Here is a 12,222-nt window from a genome sequence, read left to right on the forward strand (position 1 = left end):
TTCATGGAAATTTTCTGGTGAGTAAGCACTTTACGTCATTGGAGGAATTTGACTTTGAAATTGTGAAGTAGCAGTTAAGCTGTACCGTGGTGCATCAAAGCTACAGAGTGATTGAGTTAAACACTGTTGAGTGTCACTTTTGTGTATATCAGGGCAGCTACGGAAAACCTGAGTTCCGTAAGCTCTGTCATGTGAGTTTGATGATTTTTATTATTCATTTACCTGCCACATGTTTGACACGTGACTGTCGTTTGTCAAAACAAAGTGGTGTGGAAGAACTTCAAGTCAGTGTTATTTGATAAAAATGCTTGTGAGAGCTCACATGTGGCTTTGACTTGCAACTGAAACTTTAGACCCCGTTGTAAGATTACCATTACCGTTCTACCCTTCATCCAGGAACAGAGAGATACCATTTTTCGTCCACGAGAGATAGTTAGACGTCTTGGCTGTTTCTCTTGTGAACTTCCATCCTAAGAACAGCTTGTTAAGGCTAGGAGAGACTGTGTGTACTATATTGTCCAAGTCTTAGTTAGTGGACAACTGCGCACGATTGGGGACTCCAACAGACTTCTTGTCTTCAACATCAAGATGTTGGAGATGCCGGGGATTGAACCCGGGGCCTCATACATGCAAAGCATGCGCTCTACCACTGAGCTACATCCCCTGTGTGCGCCAATGTCTTTTTGTCAGGACAGGCGTTCAGTGGGGCTGCAGCAGTTAAAATTGCACTTTTTCTCAAAGCGCTTGTGGATGCATTATATACCGACTGAGAGCAGATCCTGACGCTTAACAGAGCGTTACAACAGTATCGCATTCTCAGGTGCAGCTGATAACTTTATTACATGTAAACATGAAATCCATCATATTCTTCATGAATGCTACTCAAATAGACAGGAAAACTTATCCTGAAGTTTTCTGTGTAGAAATCCCACTAAATGTGAATCCTGAGATTTTGGAGACACACAGACAGCTTTAACGAGGAAAAGATACGATTTAGGCGCTGGAAACGTTAAAACAGCGCTTTCTAACAGTATTGCATTCTCAGGTGCAACTGATAACTTTATGACATGTAAACATGAAATCCATCATATTCTTCATGAATGCTACTCAAATAGACAGGAAAATTGTCCAGCGTACTCACCCCTTTAGGAAGAGGAATCAGGCACTGGCTGGTACTCCTCATCATCAGTGGTGATGTTTTCATCCTCTGAGGAGGGTGTCCCATCATCTTCAGGAGAGGATGTGTCCTCATCTTGAGTAGAAGATGTCTCTTCTTCAAATGTAGAGGATTTCTCCCTATCTTCGATCTTTGAACGCATCACATAGTCAAGTGCTTGAAGCAGTGAATATGACCTTCTTGCCACCTTGCCAGAGCAAAAATTATCTGGAAGCTGATAGGCTTACCAACAGCCTTAGTATTGACTGCACCTGCATAAACTCCAGGACAGGTTTACAAACAATGCCAGAGTTGCTTTTTGTTTACCCTGCAGCTGCTTCTTTGAACTCTGCAACTATGCCCTGTGATTTTTTTTTATTGTTGCCTGAGTCAAACAATGGTTTCTGCTATCCTAAAGGTCACACCTATGTCAAAATTGTGTCATTCATTCTCTCCATTGGAGTGCAGTATGCCATCATAGACCCATATTGGAAACTTAGAATATTAGATAAAATTTCTCCCTTGGCCAAAAATAGAGAAATGACTGAATCTGGTAGAAAACATTAAAAACTACATTTTTTAAGTGTTGAGTTTAGAATAAAAGCAATTTTAACTAAATTGTATGATTTAATACTGTAAATAACAAGGAATTAAAAAAGGTAGTTTTCATGGGTTTCAATTAGCCAAAAGTGGCCATGATGAAGACAACTTGTATTGCATTCTGTTGAACAGTATTGCATTCTCAGGTGTAACTAATTACTTTATGACATGTAAACATGAAATCCATCATATTCTTCATGAATGCTACTCATATAGACAGGAAAACTTATCCTGAAGTGTTCTGTACAGACAGGACAACGAGTGAGAAAAACTCAGTTCTCAGACACAGAAACAGCTTCTAAGGAGGAAAAGAGCCGATCCTGAAGCTTAAAAAGCGCTATTGAACAGTATTGCATTCTCAGGTGTAACTGATAACTTTATGATAACAGACAGGACAATGAGTGACAAAAACTCAGTTCTCAGACACACAGACAGCTTTAACGAGGAAAAGAGACGATTTATGCGCTGGAAACGTTAAAACAGCGCTTTCTAACAGTATTGCATTCTCAGGTGTAACTGATAACTGTATGACATGTAAACATGAAATCCATCATATTCATCATGAATGCTACTCAAATAGACAGGAAAACCGATCCTGAAGTGTTCTGTGTAGAAATCTCACTTAATGTGAATGCTCAGATTTTGGATACACACAGACAGCTTTAAGGAGGGAAAGAGCCGCTTTAGACGCTGGAAACGAGGAAACAGCGCTTTACAACAGTATCGCATTCTCAGGTGTAGCTGATAACTTTATGACATGTAAACATGAAATCCATCATATTCTTCATGAATGCTACTCAAATAGACAGGAAAACTTATCCTGAAGTGTTCTGTATAGACAAGACAATGAGTGACAAAAACTCAGTTCTCAGACACAGAGAACGCTTCTGACGAGGACTTAGAGCAGATCCTGACGCTTAACAGAGCGTTACAACAGTATCGCATTCTCAGGTGTAGCTGATAACTTTATGACATGTAAACATGAAATCCATCATATTCTTCATGAATGCTACTCAAATAGACAGGAAAACTTATCCTGAAGTGTTCTGTATAGACAGGACAATGAGTGACAAAAACTCAGTTCTCAGACACAGAGAACGCTTCTGACGAGGACTTAGAGCAGATCCTGACACTTAACAGAGCGTTACAACAGTATCGCATTCTCAGGTGCAGCTGATAACTTTATTACATGTAAACATAAAATCCATCATATTCTTCATGAATGCTACTCAAATAGACAGGAAAACTTATACTGAAGTGTTCTGTGTAGAGATCCCACTTAATGTGAACGCTCAGATTATTGATACACACAGAAAGCTTTAACGAGGGAAAGAGCCGATTCAGACGCTGGAAACGTGGAAACAGCGCTTTACAACAGTATCGCATTCTCAGGTGTAGCTGATAACTTTATGACATGTAAACATGAAATCCATCTTATTCTTCATAGAATGCTACTCAAATAGACAGGAAAACTTATCCTGAAGTGTTCTGTGTAGAAATATCACTTAATGTGAACGCTCAGATTTTGGATACACACAGACAGCTTTAAGGAGGGAAAGAGCCGCTTTAGACGCTGGAAACGTGGAAACAGCGCTTTACAACAGTATCGCATTCTCAGGTGTAGCTGATAACTTTATGACATGTAACATGAAATCCATCATATTATTCATGAATGCTACTCTAATAGACAGGAAAACTTATCCTGAAGTGTTCTGTATAGACAGGACAATGAGTGAAAAAAACTCAGTTCTCAGACACAGAGAACGCTTCTGACGAGGACTTAGAGCAGATCCTGACGCTTAACAGAGCGTTACAACAGTATCGCATTCTCAGGTGCAGCTGATAACTTTATTACGTGTAAACATAAAATCCATCATATTCTTCATGAATGCTACTCAAATAGACAGGAAAACTTATCTTGAAGTGTTCTGTGTAGAAATCTCACTTAATGTGAATGCTCAGATTTTTGATACACACAGACAGCTTTAAGGAGGGAAAGAGCCGCTTTAGACGCTGGAAACGTGGAAACAGCGCTTTACAACAGTATCGCATTCTCAGGTGTAGCTGATAACTTTATGACATGTAAACATGAAATCCATCATATTCTTCATGAATGCTACTCAAATAATAGGAAAACCGATCCTGAAGTGTTCTGTGTAGAAATCTCACTTAATGTGAATGCTCAGATTTTGGATACACACAGACAGCTTTAACGAGGGAAAGAGCCGCTTTAGACGCTGGAAACGTGGAAACAGCGCTTTAAAACAGTATCGCATTCTCAGGTGTAGCTGATAACTTTATGACATGTAAACATGAAATCCATCATATTCTTCATGAATGCTACTCAAATAAACAGGAAAACCGATCCTGGAGTGTTCTGTATAGACAGGACAATGAGTGAAAAAAACTCAGTTCTCAGACACAGAGAACGCTTCTGACGAGGACTTAGAGCAGATCCTGACGCTTAACAGAGCGTTACAACAGTATCGCATTCTCAGGTGTAGCTGATAACTTTATGACATGTAAACATGAAATCCATCATATTCTTCATGAATGCTACTCAAATAGACAGGAAAACTTATCCTGAAGTGTTCTGTATAGACAGGACAATGAGTGACAAAAACTCAGTTCTCAGACACAGAGAACGCTTCTGACGAGGACTTAGAGCAGATCCTGACACTTAACAGAGCGTTACAACAGTATCGCATTCTCAGGTGCAGCTGATAACTTTATTACATGTAAACATAAAATCCATCATATTCTTCATGAATGCTACTCAAATAGACAGGAAAACTTATACTGAAGTGTTCTGTGTAGAGATCCCACTTAATGTGAACGCTCAGATTATTGATACACACAGAAAGCTTTAACGAGGGAAAGAGCCGATTCAGACGCTGGAAACGTGGAAACAGCGCTTTACAACAGTATCGCATTCTCAGGTGTAGCTGATAACTTTATGACATGTAAACATGAAATCCATCATATTCTTCATGAATGCTACTCAAATAGACAGGAAAACTTATCCTGAAGTGTTCTGTGTAGAAATACCACTAAATGTGAATGCTCAAATTTTGGATACACACAAACAGCTTTAAGGAGGGAAAGAGCCGCTTTAGATGCTGGAAACGTGGAAACAGCGCTTTACAACAGTATCGCATTCTCAGGTGTAGCTGATAACTTTATGACATGTAAACATGAAATCCATCATATTATTCATGAATGCTACTCTAATAGACAGGAAAACTTATCCTGAAGTGTTCTGTATAGACAGGACAATGAGTGACAAAAACTCAGTTCTCAGACACAGAGAACGCTTCTGACGAGGACTTAGAGCAGATCCTGACGCTTAACAGAGCGTTACAACAGTATCGCATTCTCAGGTGCAGCTGATAACTTTATTACGTGTAAACATAAAATCCATCATATTCTTCATGAATGCTACTCAAATAGACAGGAAAACTTATCCTGAAGTGTTCTGTGTAGAAATCTCACTTAATGTGAATGCTCAGATTTTGGATACACACAGACAGCTTTAAGGAGGGAAAGAGCCGCTTTAGACGCTGGAAACGTGGAAACAGCGCTTTACAACAGTATCGCATTCTCAGGTGTAGCTGATAACTTTATGACATGTAAACATGAAATCCATCATATTCTTCATGAATGCTACTCAAATAAATAGGAAAACCGATCCTGAAGTGTTCTGTGTAGAAATCTCACTTAATGTGAATGCTCAGATTTTGGATACACACAGACAGCTTTAACGAGGGAAAGAGCCGCTTTAGACGCTGGAAACGTGGAAACAGCGCTTTAAAACAGTATCGCATTCTCAGGTGTAGCTGATAACTTTATGACATGTAAACATGAAATCCATCATATTCTTCATGAATGCTACTCAAATAAACAGGAAAACCGATCCTGGAGTGTTCTGTATAGACAGGACAATGAGTGAAAAAAACTCAGTTCTCAGACACAGAGAACGCTTCTGACGAGGACTTAGAGCAGATCCTGACGCTTAACAGAGCGTTACAACAGTATCGCATTCTCAGGTGTAGCTGATAACTTTATGACATGTAAACATGAAATCCATCATATTCTTCATGAATGCTACTCAAATAGACAGGAAAACTTATCCTGAAGTGTTCTGTATAGACAGGACAATGAGTGACAAAAACTCAGTTCTCAGACACAGAGAACGCTTCTGACGAGGACTTAGAGCAGATCCTGACACTTAACAGAGCGTTACAACAGTATCGCATTCTCAGGTGCAGCTGATAACTTTATTACATGTAAACATAAAATCCATCATATTCTTCATGAATGCTACTCAAATAGACAGGAAAACTTATACTGAAGTGTTCTGTGTAGAGATCCCACTTAATGTGAACGCTCAGATTATTGATACACACAGACAGCTTTAACGAGGGAAAGAGCCGATTCAGACGCTGGAAACGTGGAAACAGCGCTTTACAACAGTATCGCATTCTCAGGTGTAGCTGATAACTTTATGACATGTAAACATGAAATCCATCATATTCTTCATGAATGCTACTCAAATAGACAGGAAAACTTATCCTGAAGTGTTCTGTATAGACAGGACAATGAGTGACAAAAACTCAGTTCTCAGACACAGAGAACGCTTCTGACGAGGACTTAGAGCAGATCCTGACGCTTAACAGAGCGTTACAACAGTATCGCATTCTCAGGTGCAGCTGATAACTTTATTACGTGTAAACATAAAATCCATCATATTCTTCATGAATGCTACTCAAATAGACAGGAAAACTTATCCTGAAGAGTTCTGTGTAGAAATCTCACTTAATGTGAATGCTCAGATTTTGGATACACACAGACAGCTTTAAGGAGGGAAAGAGCGCTTTAGACGCTGGAAACGTGGAAACAGCGCTTTACAACAGTATCGCATTCTCAGGTGTAGCTGATAACTTTATGACATGTAAACATGAAATCCATCATATTCTTCATGAATGCTACTCAAATAAATAGGAAAACCGATCCTGAAGTGTTCTGTGTAGAAATCTCACTTAATGTGAATGCTCAGATTTTGGATACACACACACAGCTTTAAGGAGGGAAAGAGCCGCTTTAGACGCTGGAAACGTGGAAACAGCGCTTTACAACAGTATCGCATTCTCAGTGTAGCTGATAACTTTATGACATGTAAACATGAAATCCATCATATTCTTCATGAATGCTACTCAAATAGACAGGAAAACTTATCCTGAAGTGTTCTGTATAGACAAGACAATGAGTGACAAAAACTCAGTTCTCAGACACAGAGAACGCTTCTGACGAGGACTTAGAGCAGATCCTGACGCTTAACAGAGCGTTACAACAGTATCGCATTCTCAGGTGTAGCTGATAACTTTATGACATGTAAACATGAAATCCATCATATTCTTCATGAATGCTACTCAAATAGACAGGAAAACTTATCCTGAAGTGTTCTGTGTAGAAATCTCACTTAATGTGAATGCTCAGATTTTGGATACACACAGACAGCTTTAAGGAGGGAAAGAGCCGCTTTAGACGCTGGAAACGTGGAAACAGCGCTTTACAACAGTATCGCATTCTCAGGTGTAGCTGATAACTTTATTACATGTAAACATGAAATCCATCATATTCTTCATGAATGCTACTCAAATAAACAGGAAAACTTATCCTGAAGTGTTCTGTGTAGAAATGCCACTAAATGTGAATGCTCAGATTTTGGATACACACAAACAGCTTTAAGGAGGGAAAGAGCCGCTTTAGATGCTGGAAACGTGGAAACAGCGCTTTACAACAGTATCGCATTCTCAGGTGTAGCTGATAACTTTATGACATGTAAACATGAAATCCATCATATTCTTCATGAATGCTACTCAAATAAACAGGAAAACCGATCCTGGAGTGTTCTGTATAGACAGGACAATGAGTGACAAAAACTCAGTTCTCAGACACAGAGAACGCTTCTGACGAGGACTTAGAGCAGATCCTGACGCTTAACAGAGCGTTACAACAGTATCGCATTCTCAGGTGTAGCTGATAACTTTATGACATGTAAACATGAAATCCATCATATTCTTCATGAATGCTACTCAAATAGACAGGAAAACTTATCCTGAAGTGTTCTGTATAGACAGGACAATGAGTGACAAAAACTCAGTTCTCAGACACAGAGAACGCTTCTGACGAGGACTTAGAGCAGATCCTGACGCTTAACAGAGCGTTACAACAGTATCGCATTCTCAGGTGCAGCTGATAACTTTCTTACGTGTAAACATAAAATCCATCATATTCTTCATGAATGCTACTCAAATAGACAGGAAAACTTATCCTGAAGAGTTCTGTGTAGAAATCTCACTTAATGTGAATGCTCAGATTTTGGATACACACAGACAGCTTTAAGGAGGGAAAGAGCCGCTTTAGACGCTGGAAACGTGGAAACAGCGCTTTACAACAGTATCGCATTCTCAGGTGTAGCTGATAACTTTATGACATGTAAACATGAAATCCATCATATTCTTCATGAATGCTACTCAAATAAATAGGAAAACCGATCCTGAAGTGTTCTGTGTAGAAATCTCACTTAATGTGAATGCTCAGATTTTGGATACACACACACAGCTTTAAGGAGGGAAAGAGCCGCTTTAGACGCTGGAAACGTGGAAACAGCGCTTTACAACAGTATCGCATTCTCAGGTGTAGCTGATAACTTTATGACATGTAAACATGAAATCCATCATATTCTTCATGAATGCTACTCAAATAGACAGGAAAACTTATCCTGAAGTGTTCTGTATAGACAAGACAATGAGTGACAAAAACTCAGTTCTCAGACACAGAGAACGCTTCTGACGAGGACTTAGAGCAGATCCTGACGCTTAACAGAGCGTTACAACAGTATCGCATTCTCAGTGTAGCTGATAACTTTATGACATGTAAACATGAAATCCATCATATTCTTCATGAATGCTACTCAAATAGACAGGAAAACTTATCCTGAAGTGTTCTGTGTAGAAATCTCACTTAATGTGAATGCTCAGATTTTGGATACACACAGACAGCTTTAAGGAGGGAAAGAGCCGCTTTAGACGCTGGAAACGTGGAAACAGCGCTTTACAACAGTATCGCATTCTCAGGTGTAGCTGATAACTTTATGACATGTAAACATGAAATCCATCATATTCTTCATGAATGCTACTCAAATAAACAGGAAAACTTATCCTGAAGTGTTCTGTGTAGAAATGCCACTAAATGTGAATGCTCAGATTTTGGATACACACAGACAGCTTTAAGGAGGGAAAGAGCCGCTTTAGATGCTGGAAATGTGGAAACAGCGCTTTACAACAGTATCGCATTCTCAGGTGTAGCTGATAACTTTATGACATGTAAACATGAAATCCATCATATTCTTCATGAATGCTACTCAAATAGACAGGAAAACTTATCCTGAAGTGTTCTGTATAGACAGGACAATGAGTGACAAAAACTCAGTTCTCAGACACAGAGAACGCTTCTGACGAGGACTTAGAGCAGATCCTGACGCTTAACAGAGCGTTACAACAGTATCGCATTCTCAGGTGCAGCTGATAACTTTCTTACGTGTAAACATAAAATCCATCATATTCTTCATGAATGCTACTCAAATAGACAGGAAAACCGATCCTGAAGTGTTCTGTGTAGAAATCTCACTTAATGTGAATGCTCAGATTTTGGATACACACAGACAGCTTTAAGGAGGGAAAGAGCCGCTTTAGACGCTGGAAACGTGGAAACAGCGCTTTACAACAGTATCGCATTCTCAGGTGTAGCTGATAACTTTATGACATGTAAACATGAAATCCATCATATTCTTCATGAATGCTACTCAAATAAATAGGAAAACCGATCCTGAAGTGTTCTGTGTAGAAATCTCTCTTAATGTGAATGCTCAGATTTTGGATACACACAGACAGCTTTAAGGAGGGAAAGAGCCGCTTTAGACGCTGGAAACGTGGAAACAGCGCTTTACAACAGTATCGCATTCTCAGGTGTAGCTGATAACTTTATGACATGTAAACATGAAATCCATCATATTCTTCATGAATGCTACTCAAATAAACAGGAAAACCGATCCTGAAGTGTTCTGTATAGACAGGACAATGAGTGAAAAAAACTCAGTTCTCAGACACAGAGAACGCTTCTGACGAGGACTTAGAGCAGATCCTGACGCTTAACAGAGCGTTACAACAGTATCGCATTCTCAGGTGTAGCTGATAACTTTATGACATGTAAACATGAAATCCATCATATTCTTCATGAATGCTACTCAAATAGACAGGAAAACTTATCCTGAAGTGTTCTGTATAGACAGGACAATGAGTGACAAAAACTCAGTTCTCAGACACAGAGAACGCTTCTGACGAGGACTTAGATCAGATCCTGACGCTTAACAGAGCGTTACAACAGTATCGCATTCTCAGGTGCAGCTGATAACTTTATTACATGTAAACATAAAATCCATCATATTCTTCATGAATGCTACTCAAATAGACAGGAAAACTTATCCTGAAGTGTTCTGTGTAGAAATCTCACTTAATGTGAATGCTCAGATTTTGGATACACACAGACAGCTTTAAGGAGGGAAAGAGCCGCTTTAGACGCTGGAAACGTGGAAACAGCGCTTTACAACAGTATCGCATTCTCAGGTGTAGCTGATAACTTTATGACATGTAAACATGAAATCCATCATATTCTTCATGAATGCTACTCAAATAGACAGGAAAACTTATCCTGAAGTGTTCTGTATAGACAGGACAATGAGTGACAAAAACTCAGTTCTCAGACACAGAGAACGCTTCTGACGAGGACTTAGAGCAGATCCTGACGCTTAACAGAGCGTTACAACAGTATCGCATTCTCAGGTGCAGCTGATAACTTTATTACATGTAAACATAAAATCCATCATATTCTTCATGAATGCTACTCAAATAGACAGGAAAACTTATCCTGAAGTGTTCTGTGTAGAAATCTCACTTAATGTGAATGCTCAGATTTTGGATAGACAGAGACAGCTTTAACGAGGAACGGAGCCGATTTAGACGCTGAAAACGTGAAAACAGCTCTTTTTCAACAGTATTGCATTCTCAGGTGTAACTGATAACTTTATGACATGTAAACATGAAATCCATCATATTCTTCATGAATGCTACTCAAATAGACAGGAAAACCTATCCTGAAGTGTTCTGTATAGACAGGACAATGTGTGACAAAAACTCAGTTTTCAGACACAGAGAAAGCTTCTGACGAGGACTTAGAGCAGATCCTGACGTTAAAAGCGCTTTTCAACAGTATCGCATTCTAAGGTGTAGCTGATAACTTTATGACATGTAAACATGAAATCCATCATATTCTTCATGAATGCTACTCAAATACACAGGAAAACTAATCCTGAAGTGTTCTGTGTAGAAATCCCACTAAATGTGAATGCTCAGATTTTGGATACACACAGACAGCTTTAAGGAGGAAATGAGCCGATTTAGTGGCTGGAAACATGAAAACAGCTCTTTTCAACAGTATTGCATTCTCAGGTGTAACTGATAACTTTATGACATGTAAACATGAAATCCATCATATTCTTTCATGAATGCTACTCAAATAGACAGGAAAACTTATCCTGAAGTGATCTGTTTGAAAATCCCACTAAATGTGAATGCTCAGATTTTGGATACACACAGACAGCTTTAAGGAGGGAAAGAGCCGATTTAGACGCTGGAAACGTGGAAACAGCGCTTTACAACAGTATCGCATTCTGAGGTGTAGCTGATAACTTTATGACATGTAAACATGAAATCCATCATATTCTTCATGAATGCTACTCAAATATACAGGAAAACCTATCCTGAAGTTTTCTGTGTAGAAATCCCACTAAATGTGAATGCTCAGACTTTGGATACACACAGACAGCTTTAAGGAGGGAAAGAGCCGATTTAGACGCTGGAAACGTGGAAACAGCGCTTTACAACAGTATCGCATTCTCAGGTGTAGCTGATAACTTTATGACATGTAAACATGAAATCCATCATATTCTTCATGAATGCTACTCAAATAGACAGGAAAACTTATCCTGAAGTGTTCTGTGTAGAAATCCCACTAAATGTGAATGCTCAGATTTTGGATACACACAGACAGCTTTAAGGAGGGAAAGAGCCGATTTAGACGCTGGAAACGTGGAAACAGCGCTTTACAACAGTATCGCATTCTCAGGTGTAGCTGATAACTTTATGACATGTAAACATGAAATCCATCATATTCTTCATGAATGATACTCAAATAGACAGGAAAACTTATCCTGAAGTTTTCTGTGTAGAAATCCCACTAAATGTGAATGCTCAGATTTTAGATACACACAGACAGCTTTAAGGAGGGAAAGAGCCGATTTAGACGCTGGAAACGTGGAAACAGCGCTTTATAACAGTATCGCATTC

General features: G+C 39.2%; 1 non-coding gene across 1 annotated transcript; it reads right to left on the reverse strand.

The window, feature by feature from the left end:
- Nucleotides 1-592: 592 nt before the first annotated feature.
- Nucleotides 593-664, reverse strand: trnaa-ugc (transfer RNA alanine (anticodon UGC)). The gene has a single exon. It is a non-coding gene; the product is annotated as a tRNA-Ala (tRNA).
- Nucleotides 665-12,222: the final 11,558 nt, after the last annotated feature.

The sequence above is a fragment of the Seriola aureovittata genome, chromosome 23, assembly GCF_021018895.1.
Source record: "Seriola aureovittata isolate HTS-2021-v1 ecotype China chromosome 23, ASM2101889v1, whole genome shotgun sequence".
NCBI lineage: Eukaryota > Metazoa > Chordata > Actinopteri > Carangiformes > Carangidae > Seriola > Seriola aureovittata.